Here is a 15718-nt window from a genome sequence, read left to right on the forward strand (position 1 = left end):
TGGATTTCCAGAACTTCATCCTGCATACCTGAAACTTTGTATCCTTGGGGCCACACCCCATTTCCCTGTGCCACATCCTTGACAGCCCCTTTCTACTTCTGCTCTTAGGAGTTTGAGTTCTTTTTTTAGATTCTATATACAGATGAGATCATGCAGTATTTGTCTTTTCCTAGCTGGCTTCCGATTTTAAATTTAACAGTAATGTTCTAACTTCTGAAAATACATTGGAAGGAAGCCAAGGGTGGAAAGAAGAGCTAAGCTGCTAGAGCCCCAGGTGAGAGACGTGCAGAAGCAAAGGGAAAGGAACATGGAAGGAGCCAGCTTCACTGTGTCCTTTGCTCCCATTTGTACACATTGTCCATATCCCCTCATTATTCTAGCCCTCTGCCCACCTTGCGTATAGCACATCGGTGCCTTGTCCTGGGCTTCACACAAGAAATGCCCCACTGCTTCTCTAACAAAAGGTATCAATCAAGAAGATGCTTCTAAAAAGCAAATTTCCCCCAAAAGTTTTTTGATTCTTCCCAAATCTATGGTCCTCTGAGGTTCAGTTTGTGGAATACTGACTTCCCCTCACTAACCTGCATGATTGCTGGGAGCATTATATTACTTGTGATTTTTACAAAAGCCCTCCAAAGAAGGGATCATCCCTCTCCTCCACACATAGTGAAATCTAAGACAGAGTTTAAATATATTTCAGAAACTGCCCAATTGACCAAGTGTGGTGCCAAATCTTAAAGCCAATTCTGTTTTGCTTCAAAGCTCAGAATTTTTTCACCCCACCCTGCCACAGAACCACCTCATGTGTAATTTGCATCCTTATAGGTAACAGTGGCAGCAGCAATTCTAGTTAATATACCCTATGCAGTTAATGCAGGAACTCTTCCTTCCTCACCTCGGAATGTCTTCAAATAGACCACTGTACAGCTGAAGTTTTCTATGATTTAAATTTCTCCTTTTGAAAGGGAGATAATACTGATGTGTATTTTGATAACTTCCAAGTCATTTATTCTCCTCCTAAAGAACCTAAGCTATTCTGTTCAATTGCACTGTTCCAACTATATGTTTAGTTAGGCTTTTGCTCTTAAATTCTAATTTAGATGTTTTAATAATATAAAGTAATTCAAAATGTCTAAGTCAATTTAACTTACAGCTAGTTAAATAATTAAAAATTAGCCCACTGTGTAACTTAAGCCCTTTCTCCACTGTTTAAATTAGGATTTAAATTGACTTTTATGTTTTGGATTGGATTTTAGAATTTCATTTAAAAATAACATAAATTTGTAACAATTGATTATTACATTTTGAAAGTTTTATGGTTAGCACCTAAGTCATTCTTATGATATTATATCATATAGTGGTGATTATTATTATGGTGAGATTATTTTTAAATGAAAGATTCTAGGGATTCTAATTATACAAATTTCTTCATATTTTTCATAATTTCGCTAATGGAGATATATGTGAGATTCGGTGAAATATAATTAATCAGATATTATTAGAATTGAACTTTTCAAAAGGAGTAAAGAAAAGAATGTTTTTCTGAAAGAATCCATACTACAGGCACGTCCTATGATAGAAAAATATTAAATAGTTTTGGGGAAGTGCTCGAAGCCGTTCAGGTTTCACTGTAGTTATTGAACTTTAAAATATTGTGTTCCAAAAGACATTTCTGATTTTGAATATAATTTGCCTTCAAGTATATGGTAACAGAGAACATTTTAAAATATATAATAAAATAGAAATATCTTTGGTATGCATATTAATATTTTATTTCTAATTTTATCAAATAATTAAGTTTAAAATGAATGTCTCCTTAAGATCATCAGATTTATGGAATAGACATATAATTCAGCTCTGAAGGAATTTATCATTAAAAGGGCAATTTTGGTTGGTCATGCCATTTCTTTAATCTGTCTGTCCAAAATTTCATTAACTCTCTTGGCATTGAGGAAATCTTATACAAAGTTCTAAAGAACTGAGAAAAGTTTATACGCCTTATATATGTATAAAATTTTAAATGAGGAAGCCACAAAAGGGTACTTATTCGGTTTTTTTCTCTAATTTCATCTGAAATTTCAATCAGCTTAAGTTTGAAATATTTGAATCATTATTAATGTGGATGTCTTATAGTGGTAATTATTAAAATAATATTAACCATGGTATCTAAATAATAGAGAATTCTCTTGCCTGAGAAGCACGACGCTTTGCAGTGTATAGCACTGCAATACACTGCAGTAATCAAAAGACCAAATGTCATCGTTTTTAAAAAACATTTATTGTGTCAGATTTTAGTTGCAGCATGTAGGATAGTTCATCATTTCAGCCTGAGGGGTCTTAATGGCAGCATGTGGGCTCTTTTAGTTGAATATTAACCTATGTTCAGACACAAAATTGGGGAATGATTTCTAGAATGTAGTTTAGGAATATTTCTAGTCATATTTATATCTGATATCTGTATTAACACATATTATGAATATATATATATATACACACATATATAAACCTTAGATTCTTTAAGGTTCTAAATAACTGGGCTGTGTCTTTTATTAATGTCCAATCTTGCTAGCTCCTATATATCCTAGAAGAAAATTTATACATTACAAATTTACTTTTTTTTTCTCCAACTTAGTGGCATTTACTAGAATAAAGTATAAAACGCACTTTAAACCGTGATCGACTAGAATGGAAAGGATGCAGTCAATGCTTCTTTGTTACTGCCCTTATAAAGGTCAGCTTCATAAATATTTGTGCAACTCGGTAATTGTATCAAAAGTTTATATTATATGGAATTATATAATTTGTTTAACTTTGATTTTTTTTTCTGTCACAGAAATAACTTCTTAAAGAGCTCTAAGAATTTTACTATGTAAAAATATAGTATGCTCCCATTTCTACAGATACCATGGTGCATTTTTTAGATTTTTCCTACTTGAATTATTGAAAGGTAATTCCATGTACCCAAAAGAACTTTATTTTCTTTATGAGATTGTGATTTCTCCTAATCTGTCATATATGTAACTTCCAGAATAATCCATTCTTAACTACTCTTTTATTTTAAGATTGAGTAGTTTATTTTCGTCTTATATCAGTGAACTTTCCATCTATATATTTCCATGATAAGAATATGTATAATTATGGCTGCCCTGTCTGCTAATATGTTATTTTGACAAACTGCTCTTTAGTTTTATCTGGATCCCTCAAGAAAATGTAACTCAAGCTTGTTTTGGATAATCCACATTAACATGAAATGCACAAGTTTGCCTCAAAAGAATATAATTAATTCACAGATGATTGTTAAGCCAAACCCAATATATAACATCTGTCATCATCACTGATATTTACAGTAATAGCTTCCAGACTAAAGGTTTGTGCTGCAGAGTTGAAGGAAATTTTATCTGAGCAACTGAATTAGTAAAGTTTCCTATGATTATAAGTAATAAAAATCCACAGAGACTAGTTTAAGCAACAAGGGTGTGATCATTTATTATAAACTTTCTTTATAAGCAGAAAATATACAAACACTAGATTAAATGAAGAGAAATGGTTATTATAAGATTATAGAATTGTTTCATGGAATGCAAGGCCAGAGGTGGATCTAGAATTCAGATTAGACTAAAATTAATGACGGCTGTGCTTCAGAGTTGGCTTCCCTGGTGGTGCTGTGGTAAGGAACCCACTCTCCAAGCAGGAGATGCAGGAGATGCAGATTCAACGCCTGGGTTAGGAAGATCCCCTGGTGGAGGAAATGGCAACCGGGTCCAGCATTCTTGCCTGGAAAATTCCATGGACAGACAGCCTGGTGAGTGCAGCCGATGGGGTTACAAAGTGTTGGACAGTACTGAGTATGCACACAGACAGACGTGTTTCAGGGTAGTACTTGTCAAACTTTAATGTGCATGCACAATGCCAGGAAAATATAAAGTATGAAAAGTGTTAGTCACTGCTTCGTGTCTGACTCTTTGTGACCCCATGGACTGTAGCCTGCTAGTCTCCTCTGTCCGTGGGATTCTCCAGGCAAGAATGCTGGAGTGGGTTGTTATGCCCTCCTCCAGGGTATCTCCAGGGATCAAACCTAGGTCTCCTGCATTGCAGACAGATTCTTTACCATCTGAGCCACTAGGGAAGACCTAGGAAAACACAGACTCACACGTTAAGACTTCTATGCCCATAACTGTTGTGGTCTGTGCGTGGGTGGAAGAAGAATTGCCAGACACAGAGTATTTCAGAACAGAGTGAGTTTACTAAGAACAAAGGGCAGAGATAATGAAGAGGCTGCAAACACAGCAGGCAGACCTCCTGACAGATCAGGGGGAGCCGACCCCTTTTGTGGATTAGTAGTCAATTTTTACAGCCTCAAGACAAAGAAAATTCCTGCTGGTAGGGTGATTGGTCAGGATACTATAGGGTGGGTATTTTACCTAATACAGGAGTCAGGGAACTGGACAGTTTAGGTCAGGAGATTTCATGGCAACAGTTGCTATGGGGTTTGGTCAGTTCTGGAGATTTTTTGCCCTGTGACCTTGGTATGAGGCTCCACGTCTGTGATCTTGGTATAGCGGCTCTGCAATAATCACTGCAGCTTTATTTGTAACAGTCAATCACTAGGGAAAAAATCAGATGCTCATCAACAGATGAAGCGTTGAGCAATGTTACTCAGCCATGAAGAAGAATGAACTGAGACAAAAATGTTAGATAAAAAGAGTACATTCTACATGATTCCATTTATATAAAATTCTAGAAAATGCAAAGTGACGATAGAAATCAGTGACTTTCTGGACTTGTGAGGGGACAGGGAGACAGGGGTGGGGGAGACTTTGCTGATGATCTATTCATAAATGTTCATTGCTCATATGGTTTTATAGTTTCACAAGTATAGGCATTTGTTAAAACACGTCAAAGTTCCACTTCATTGCATGCCGATTATATCACAATTAAGTATTTAAAAATAAAAGAATATTCACAGTAGGCACAACATGATGAAACAGAAAAAATGCTGCTAGATGGAAAGGAGAGAGAAATCTTAGAATCAGTCAGGGGAGAAAGATATTTAAAAGAGCAGTAGTGAGGTTGGTATCTGATTTTGAAATATCAAGATTGAAAGGAAGCAGGTCAGAGGATAGTAGTTGGTGCTGGCTGGCAGTATGTAAAAGAGAAGTGGGAGACTTGCTGAAGTAGAATTCTACACACAATGTTTTTTAAACATACAAACAACAACCAAAAAAAAAAAAATTGAAAAAGCAGAATGAATTTTAGGCAGAAGGAAGGTGCTCTCACATAGGATGTCTCATATGCAGGACAGAACACAGGGATGCATGATCTAAATATATGTCTACTGTATTAAACAATAGAATACCAATGCATCACAGGGATTAAATATAAGATACCTTCTTCAAATTTGGGAAGAGATAAAAGACATCACAGTGTTAAAAGGTCCAGGGTGAGAGCGAAAACATAAAAAGGGGCGGGGGACTTTCCTCGTGGTCCAGTGCTTAAGATTCCATGCTTCCACTGCAGGGGGCGTGGGTTCAATCATACGTCGAGAAACTAAGAATCCCTCATCTTATGTGGCATGGTCAAAAAAAAAAAAAAAAAAACAAGTGGATGGGAGATTCTAATAGAAAAAAATTGGCAAACATTCCAAGTAGTTATCATTCAAAGACTGGATCAGAAAAACCTCAATAAATCCAAACCTATATAGCAATTAAAATAAATAAAGTAGATCATACAGGCTAGCATATATAACTGAAGTAAGTTAAGTCAGACAAAAAGTTATAAAGGCTATTTTTTTGTGATATGGTTACATATAAATAGTGTAATTTTAAAGCCTCCATTATAAAAAAGAACAACATTACTTATATAATTCAGGAAGTGGACTAGATGGGAGAAAATGACTTTTTGGTTTCTGTTCAATATTTCATTTTTTTGTAAATGCAAGACTAAGAAGTTTGGCTGAAAATTAATGTGGTAAATATTTACTCTCTCATATTCTCTACTTTTAAATTTGAAATTACTTAAAAATATTTCCAATGAATCAGCTCTTCTCATCATGTATCCAGAGTACTGGAGCTTCATGAATATTCATTGGAAGAACTGATGCTGAAGCTGAAGCTCCAATACTTTGGCCACCTAAGGCAAAGAACTGACTCATTGGAAAAGACCCTGATGCTGGGAAAGATTGAAGGCAGGAGGAGACGGGGATGACAAGGGATGAGATGGTTGAATGGCATCATCGATTCAATGGACATGAGTTTGAGCAAACTCCAAGAGATGGTGAAGCCTGGAGTGCTGCAGTCCATGGGGTCACAGAGCTGGACATGACTGAGCGACTGAACTGAACTAAAGCATTTGATGCAAAACATCACTTCTAAGAGTTTTAAGAACAGGTTACATGATCAAACTAATATAAAAATGCAAATGCAATAGTTTTCCTCCTGGAAGTTAGCAAGGCACATTACTAATATGAAAGATTCTAAGAAATCTTGGGGGAAAGAACTATTTAATTTTGTTCATCTTAACCCATGCTAATTTGATCACCAGAGATTTTTTTTTTTTTAACTAAGCATCTCATAAAACACTCTAGTTACCTTGGAAAATTCATTTGTAAAATGAACCTTTCAAGAGAGTGTCAAATTATGCAGAGATGTCAATGAATATGGATTAAGAGAAACCATCACATATGGTGAATGGGAATTCACTGGTGTTTTCCAAGACAGAGCTTTAGGAGAAAGTGAGTTATAAAGGAGAAAGTAGGAAATTTAACAGTATGTGTGGAAGACTCAGTTAAAGGGAGAAGGAATGTTTATAATTTTAAAGTGAGAAGGGAGAAGAACAATGCATTTTTTTTGTCACACTTAATATTTGTAGTTTTATTTATGCTATAGATATGGATCTGAAATTAGATATAGTCTTAAGCACAGATATAAATTTCATAATCACCATATCTTGAGGAAGATGGAATGGAGAAAAAGAAAAAGAACTTTTAAAGCAATGTCTCTCAACATTTTGAGGCACCAGTACTCTTGCCTGGAAAATCCCATGGACGGAGGAGCCTGGTGGGCTGCAGTCCATGGGGTCGCTAGGAGTCGGACACGACTGAGCGACTTCACTTTCACTTTTCACTTTCATGCATTGGAGAAGGAAATGGCAACCCACTCCAGTGTTCTTGCCTGGAGAATCCCAGGGACAGGGGAGCCTGGTGGGCTTCCGTCTATGGGGTCGCACAGAGTCGGACACGACTGAAGTGACTTAGCAGCAGTAGCAGCTTAAAATTACCCCAAGACATAGGTCCAAATAAACGGTGTTTCAGAGATAAATCTTAGGTGAGAAAAGTTTGTTCATTTTCTGATTCATTTAATTTGAAGACAAAAAACTTAACTGTCCCTTAACAGTGACTTTGCTCAGAGAAGCTAGGTAACAATGTGATATGGAATTGTCACCATTAAAAACAGTATAATCAGGAATTTTTAAGTTTAAAATTCCAAGGTCATTAAAGATAGGTATCAGCTTCAAAATTACTGCAGTGCACTCAGAGGGCACAAAAAGATGTGGATGAACTCATCCCTTCAGTCCCTTTTGGTCATGCTCCTTTTGAAGGTCACCAGCTCTGACAATGGGCTTGGAGAAGTTCTGCAGAGGAGAAGCAGGTCAGCTCTGTGTACAGAAATGTCTCCACCGCTCTCATTCAAATGAGGCTTCAGATAATCCACTCAAGGAAGATCTGAGGGAGGTTACATTACATGCTGCTTTAGTTTGATGATTTTAATTCTTCATAGAAAATTTCCTTTCCTTTCAGAAGCTTTTATACTTTTGTTTAAAGAGAACACTGTTTTTTGTTCTGTTGATTTCTTACTGTAAAACTTGATCAATTGTGCTTCTTGCATTTTAAATCACATTAACTATGATTTTCTTACAGTAATCACGTGATCTTAATATTGAGCATACATGGGAAACGTGTGTGTGATCGTTCTAAAATACTAATGAATTATTGAAAATCAAGACAGTGTGATTTCCTTTGTATCACTATCAAAACATGTATTTATTCAACCTGCATTCAAAAGTCTATACCCTTACATATGTCTTTGTGAATATAAATATCTCTTATTTGTGGCTTAATATACCAGCGAAAGAGAAGATATAAGAACAAATACATCAATAACAAAAATTTTAATTTTAGTAGTATAGAAATTGACCTTCTTTTGGTTTCTGCTAAAAATAAATAAATATACTTTTAAATGATCAATTCTCTAACCATATGACATTCTGTGATATTTGAAGACATTATTTAATTTCAGATAAATATTCAGAATAAAATATTATATGATGTTACATACAGTGAGCAAAGCCTGAAAATATTTTGAGAAAGTAAAATTAGGAAAATTCTTTGCCACTTTTTAAAATTATAATATTATTAAATATATATGTATAAGCATAGCCAATAATTTTCTAATGCTGTCTTTTAATAAACACATTTTCAGCAACTCGAAAGTTTAATTCATTTACTGAGATGGAGAATATTAATCCTTAATTATTGGGCAAGTGAGATTTTTCCTCACTAATAGCAATGCTGTAGTTTGGATGAAATATCAAATCAGTCTTATGGCACTGGTTAGTTTTCTCCACAACACTGAATGCCTTCAGTTCAGTTCAGTTCAGTTCAGTCACTCAGTTGTGTCCGACTCTTTGCAACCCCATGAATCGCAGCACGCCAGGCCTCCCTGTCCATCACCAACTCCCGGAGTTTACTCAAACTCATGTCCATTGAGTCAGTGATGTCATCCAGCCATCTCATCCTCTGTCGTCCCCTTTTCCTCCTGCCCCCAATCCCTCCCAGCATCAGGGTCTTTTCCAATGAGTCAACTTACACTTGCTTAAACATCTATGACACCTATTGTCTTAGTTTGGACTGCTATAACAGAATGATGTGCACTGGAGTTTAAGCAGCAAATGTTTATTTTTCACAGCTCTGGAAGTTGAGGGGTCTGAGATTAAGATGCTGGCATATTTGGTGTCTGATGACACCTTGGTCAGCAAGTGACCATTTCCTGCTGTGTCCTCACATGGCAGAAAGAGGGGGAGCAAGTCCTCTAGTCTCTGCTTGCACCTGTGCTCAGTTGCTTGGTCGGATCTGACTCTAAATCCCCATGAACTGTAGCCCACCAGGCTCCTCTGTCCATGGGATTTTTCCAGGCAAGAATACTGGGAAATGAAAGTGAAAGTGTTAGTTGCTCAAGCATGTTGGACTCTGCAACCCCATGGACTGTAGACCACTAGGCTCCTTTTTCCATGGAATTATCCAGGCAAGAATACTGGAGTGGGTTGACATTCCCTATCCAGGAGATCTTCCTGACCCAGGGATTGAACCTGAGTCTCCTGCATTGCAAGCAGAGGCTTGGAGTGATTGCCATTTCCAATATCATCATGAGAACCCCACCCATATAACCTTATATAAACCCTTCCAACCCTGGAAAAGGAAATGGCAACCCACTCCGGTACTCTTGCCTGGAAAATCCCATGGATGGAGAAGCTTGGTAGGCTTCATGGGGTCGCAAACACGACTGAGCAACTTCACTTTCACTTTCGAACTCTCCCAAAGACCTATTTCCCAGTACTATTGCACTTGGAAGTCTGATGTGGAGCCTAGAACCTTCTCAAAGTGTGAGAAGTTCATTTGGTATTATTGTTCTCCAGTTTGTGTGTCATACACCAGATGAGTAGGGAATTTGACTTTATCATGATTGCGCCCCTCCTACCATCTCATTGTGGCTGCTCCTTTGACCTTGGACATGGGGTATCTTTTTTTGGTTGAGTTCCAACATCCTTCTATTGATGGTCGTTGAACAGCTAGTTGTGATTTTGGTGTTCTCACAGGAGAGGATGAGCACAGGTCCTTCTACTCCACCATCTTGAATGCACAGGGGGTTAGAGCTTTAGCATATGACTGGGAAGGAATGCAAACATTCAGTCCTTAACACCTGTCCTGCTCCATCTTTGTTCTGTGCCCTTGTAGAATGTGGACAGATATATCTATAGAGTCTGTATCGGTAAACTTATTGAACTAAAATATTGATTCCTTCTAGTAACTGCTCTAAATTCATCATAAAGTTTATTTTGTATATTTTTATGTCTTTAATATGAATAGTGTTATATATTCTTAGAAGGCAGTGTTTCCTTTAAAACTATTATTTATAAAATAAGCACAATGTTCACACTTTCTTTTGACTTAGTTCTTCTGATGTTGTGTTCAAATTTCCTCTTTTCATTTAATATGCAATTGTTCTGCATTTTTATTTTCAACCCATATTATACAAAAAAAAGATGTATATTTTCCACCCCAAGAAGGATTATACAATCTGTCTTTAATTTTAAAATAAATATTAATCTTTATTTTGTTCTTTCATTTTTATTTTTTGCCATTTAAATTCTCAGGAATTTTGAGAATTAGGGAATATAACTTTTTAAAAAATTGTATGCTTAAACAAGATTAGTACATGATAACCACCAGTCTTTTATAATAAAAATAATATATAATTATAGAGCTTTCTTAAATATTTCTTTTCCATTATTATTCTTTTGTAATATATTTAGAGTTTATTCTCATACCTCAAACTGTATGACTTTCAGTATCTCCTGGTCATCAGTGTAGGACAAATTATTCATGTTTCAACTCTCCAATAATGAGATGTCAGCCCATAATCCTTACTGTTGAAAGAATTGTCAGAAATGATTGAATCCTTGGTGAAGTGACCTCAATGCCATTTAAAGCTTGCCTTCATAAAAGAGTACATACTATCTGAGAAGCCCCTCTTCTTCTTAGCTTTTCTTGTTTTTTGTTTTGCATAATATATGAGTAATTCAAACTGAAAATCAATTCAGTGATAATTATATACATGGAGAACATTTATTAAGCAACATACATTTTGAACATTTAATATGAAGATATTGGATACCATGGTAATTTTTCTTTCATGAAATCCATCATGGGTTGTTGAGGCTGCAGATTTTAATTTTCAGTTACTCCATGGTAGTTGTGTTTGCCTGCTAGGACATTTGTTTATTTGTTTAAATATTATGTCCTTGATGATTATTGAAGTAAAAACATCCACCAAAATGATTTTATATCCATGAGAGTTTCCCTTGTCATTATAAGTTTGCAAATCAGAGAAGGGGCTGGCCAGCAAAACAGAACTAGTACAATATCCAGATTATAAGACTTACAGCAAGGAATTGAGTTGCAAAATTTTGTGGGCTGGCTAAGCAATTCTGAAATTGAAGGGCAGGTCTTCAGGAAGAACAGCCTAGAACTCTTAGGAAACAGCTTAAGCTGCTGTCTGTAGGCACATTCTTTTTCAGGGAAGTCTCAATTTTGCTCTTAGCTTCTTTAAAGGTTTGAATCATATCCACCCAGATTATCTCAGATAACCTCCTTTACTTAATGTAGACTCATTATGGACCCTTAATCACATCTAGAGTATCTTATACCATGAAATATAGTGTTTGAGTAACTGGAGACTGTCCTCTAGTAAGTTGACACAGAAAACAAAACATTACAGGTTATTTCCTGTTTTACAGGATTAGTATCACCTGACTCATGAAGGATGGGAGCATAAATCTTAACTCTCAATGAGCTTCATTCATATCACTGGGAGTGGGAAGGTACCACAGTATCTTAAAAAAAGTTTGTTTGTTTGTTTTTATATATATTGAAGATTTATGTAATGGTCAGATATATTTCAGCACTACTTATAAATTTGAAGATCTTAGGGTTGGTGGATGCTTAAAGTTTCAACAGATTTTCCATATCATACTTTGACCAAGATGAGGTTGTGATTGTAGGAAAAAGATTTAATTATATTTATAACCATATATTTAAAAATTCAAATCAACTATATAATGGACAATAGTCCAAATTTAGTTCGTTTGTTCTGTGTTAGTCATGCAAATGGATTAAATATATAAATAATAAATAACAGAGGTTGGTCAGTGCATAGAAAAACAATTTGTTTTTGCCTAAATCATGCATACTAGATATTCAGATTTAATCTTTCACTTAAAAACCTTTATGATTTGTGAAGTTAATGGACAGTGACTAAGATATAGTACTTCTAGCTTGGGAAATTCCTACAAATGGTAGGAAACTTCCCACCAGATACCTTATGCTTCAAATTTTCTTTATTTTTCTTAAAAATATGTTTTTATTTTACAAATCTAATATGTCTCTAAATCCTTTTCTTTATAGTCTGGATTAGTTTTCTATTGCTTCACTACAAATTTTTTTGCTTGAAACAAAGTGTATTATCTCACAATTTCTCTGGATTTAGGGAGATAATTCAGTCTTCTGCTGAGAGTCTCACTAAACTGAAATCAAGATGTCAGCCAAGGCTGCTCTCTCATCTGAGTTCTCTTGCAGCCAACTGGTTATTGCCAGAATTCAGCTTCTTGCACATGGGGAAATGGAGCTTCTACTTTTTTGCACACAATTGACTTGGGACTACTCTCAGCATCTAGGGACCGCTCTTAGGTCCTGGCCACTTGATGCCCTCCATGGACAGTTCACAATACAGGCATCTGTTCGTTAGAAGCTGGGAGGAGTAGCTCCTTTGCTTTGCGTGTGTCTGCGGCTTTGAGTCTCTTTAAAAGGTTCACCTGATTAGGTCATTCCTACCCACGGTCATCTTTCTTTTGGTTAAAACAGAGTCAACCTGTTGTGTTCTTAGTCACTCAGTCCGGTCCAAATCTTTGTGACCCCCATGGACTGCAGCCTGCCAAGTGCCTCTGTCCCTGTGGATGCTCCAGGCAAGAATATTGGAGTGAGCTGCCATGCTCTCCTCCAGGGGATCTTCCCAACCCAGGGATTGAACCCAGGTCTCCTGCATTGCAGGCAGATTCTTTACTGTTTGAGCCACCAGGGAAGCCCAGGGTAGGAAAGACCTAGTTCACCTGATTAGGTCATTGCTACCCATGGTCATTTTTCTTTCTGTTAAAATAAAGTCAACTGGTTAGGGACCTTAATTATATCTGCAAAAAGGAGTCACATATGGCAACATTTCAAAAAAATCAACCATTACAATTCTCTGTTTTCCATATCTTCAACTCTGAGCAAATATGTAGGCTTCCACAGGATACTAGGGGAAAAAAATCACCAAGCAGAACCAGTTTAACTGAGAAAGAAGCATTACATCTGTTCATTTAAAAAAAGAAAAGCCTATATGTATTTTAACACATACACACGTATACCTATATGTGTATTTAAATACATATACTTGATTAATAATAAAACATACTAAGACTTCTCCATTGGCAATTGAACAGATGAAAGGATATGATTTTCAAGTAGGTTTTAAATTTGCAAATCCCCTGTTAATAATGTATATAAAGGGAAATTGTGAACAGTATAACTTATTGCATGCTATGTTGCTTCAGTCTTGTCTGACTATTTGTGACCCTATATAGACCATAGCCCACCAAGCTCCTCTGTCCATGGTATTCTCCAGGCAAGAACACTGGAATGGGTTGCCATTATTTTATGTCTCCTGCATTGGCAGACTGGTTCTTTACCCCTAGGGCCACTTGGCAAGCCCATTACCCTCCAAAATGTAAACTTAAAATATAAATCATAACTACTCCTTTTGTAGATTTGAAGTCCTTTGAGAAAGGGTTATGCTTCATTTGTAAAGTGTACCATTTTATTGTCTCCAAGGAGGGTGGAATTGGATTAAAGGCATTCAAAAGGTACAGACTTCCACATATAAGATAAATAAGTGCTACAAATGTAATATGCAACATGATTAACATAGTAAACTCTCTTGTGTGTTATATAAGAAAATTGTTAAGAAGGTAAATCCTAAGAATTCTGACTATAACGAACATTATTTTTTCTGTTTCTTTAATTTTATATCTATATGAGATGATAGATGTTCTACTAAATTTATTGTGATAATCATTTCTTGATGTATGAAAATGAAATCATCATTCTGTACACCTAAAATGTATACACTGCTGTTATGTAATCATATCTCAATAAACCTGAGGGGAAATGGCAAAAAAAAAAAAAAAAAAAAAAAAATAAAAGCACCTCAGCATAGAAAAATAAAAAATAAATACGTATTGTTGTAATTTTTAACATAGTTATGCTTTCTTTTATGGTACTAAGATGTAGCTTATTGTTGCATGGAATAAATGTATTTTAGTTTCATGTTACTTGGAAAAGTAATGGATGAATCAAATTACAGTTTACGTATAATCATTCTCTCTCAAGCATTCAGTTGGAATTGAACACTGCAATACTAACTGCTTTGATATACTCAATATTGTCCTGAGTCAAAAAAAAAAAAAAAAGCTTATTCCTCAGAATATTTACAGTAATGCAAAAGAGTAATGTTTCTTAGTAGAAACAAGCAATGTATACTTTGAAATATTTTTGAAGGAAATTAGACTCTGTCACTTTTGAATATATGAGCTCACAATTTTATGAGAAGAGGATTTCAAATAGTTACAGAATAATAAATTGTACATTAACAGCAAATGTAATAATTATTAATAACTTTTGGCTGTATAAAATTACATCATGCTTGAGCAATTTACTGCAAAAAATAGGTGAAAAATTAAACTATAGATTTTTAAAATGTAATTATCAAGCAATAATGAAAAGCAGATCATTTGCTTATAACAATTACAATTTAAAATACTTGGTTAAATTAAAATAATTTAGTAGCTACAGCTATGATTAGATAAGTAGAAAGATATCAAGGTAAAAATATAATATGTAAAGTTATAATATGAAGTACTAAGATACAAAGGCAGCAAAATAAATATTACCAGACATAAGTAAGAATTTGTGAAATGAATATTGGCAGCAATATAATTAGATATCTTAAAAATGTAAAGATGCTTTTTATAAAGTATATTAATGAGGTGTCATTACTTACTAGCCTGGGATAAAGCCTAGAGTTGAATATCACATCATAAAAACTGCTTTGCAGAATAATATGCCTTTGAAACACTATCTGAAACACTAAAAAGTGTACCTTTGGGAAATGATCTGATGATAGCAATTATATAACACACATTAGGATAAAGGTTGATGTCAATTATCTAGGAATTAAATATTGATGTTGATTATCTAGAAATTAAATTCATAGTTAAAGCTATAAGTGCCATATGAGAATTAAATACTTCAAAAGAAATATGTTTGGAAATACAGTGGGAGACCATCTACAAATTGGTATATTATCATAAATGAGTCATTATATAGGGGTTTTGACTTGATAGACTAAAAGTAGCTTACACAGTTCATTAGAATAAGGAATCTATGAGGAATTCATAAATAACTTGAACAAATATAACTTCATAAAGCAGAAGGTTCTAGTGGCATATTTTCTAGAACTAAGGTTTAAATTAGGGACATCTATAAAATGTTTAAAATTATAAAAGATTTAGAACAATCTTCATACACGAGTTAAACTATATAATTAACGCTACTTAATGAAGATCATGGCATCTGGTCCCATCACTTCATGGGAAATAGATGGGGAAACAGTGGAAACAGTGTCAGACTTTATTTTTGGGGGCTCTAAAATCATTGCAGATGGTGACTGCAGCCATGAAATTAAAAGACGCTTACTCCTTGGAAGAAAAGTTATGACCAACCTAGATAGCATATTCAAAAGCAGAGACATTACTTTGCCAACAAAGGTCCGTCTAGTCAAGACTATGGTTT

This window comes from Bos mutus, chromosome 27 (genome assembly GCF_027580195.1).
Source record: "Bos mutus isolate GX-2022 chromosome 27, NWIPB_WYAK_1.1, whole genome shotgun sequence".
Taxonomy (NCBI): Eukaryota; Metazoa; Chordata; class Mammalia; order Artiodactyla; family Bovidae; genus Bos; species Bos mutus.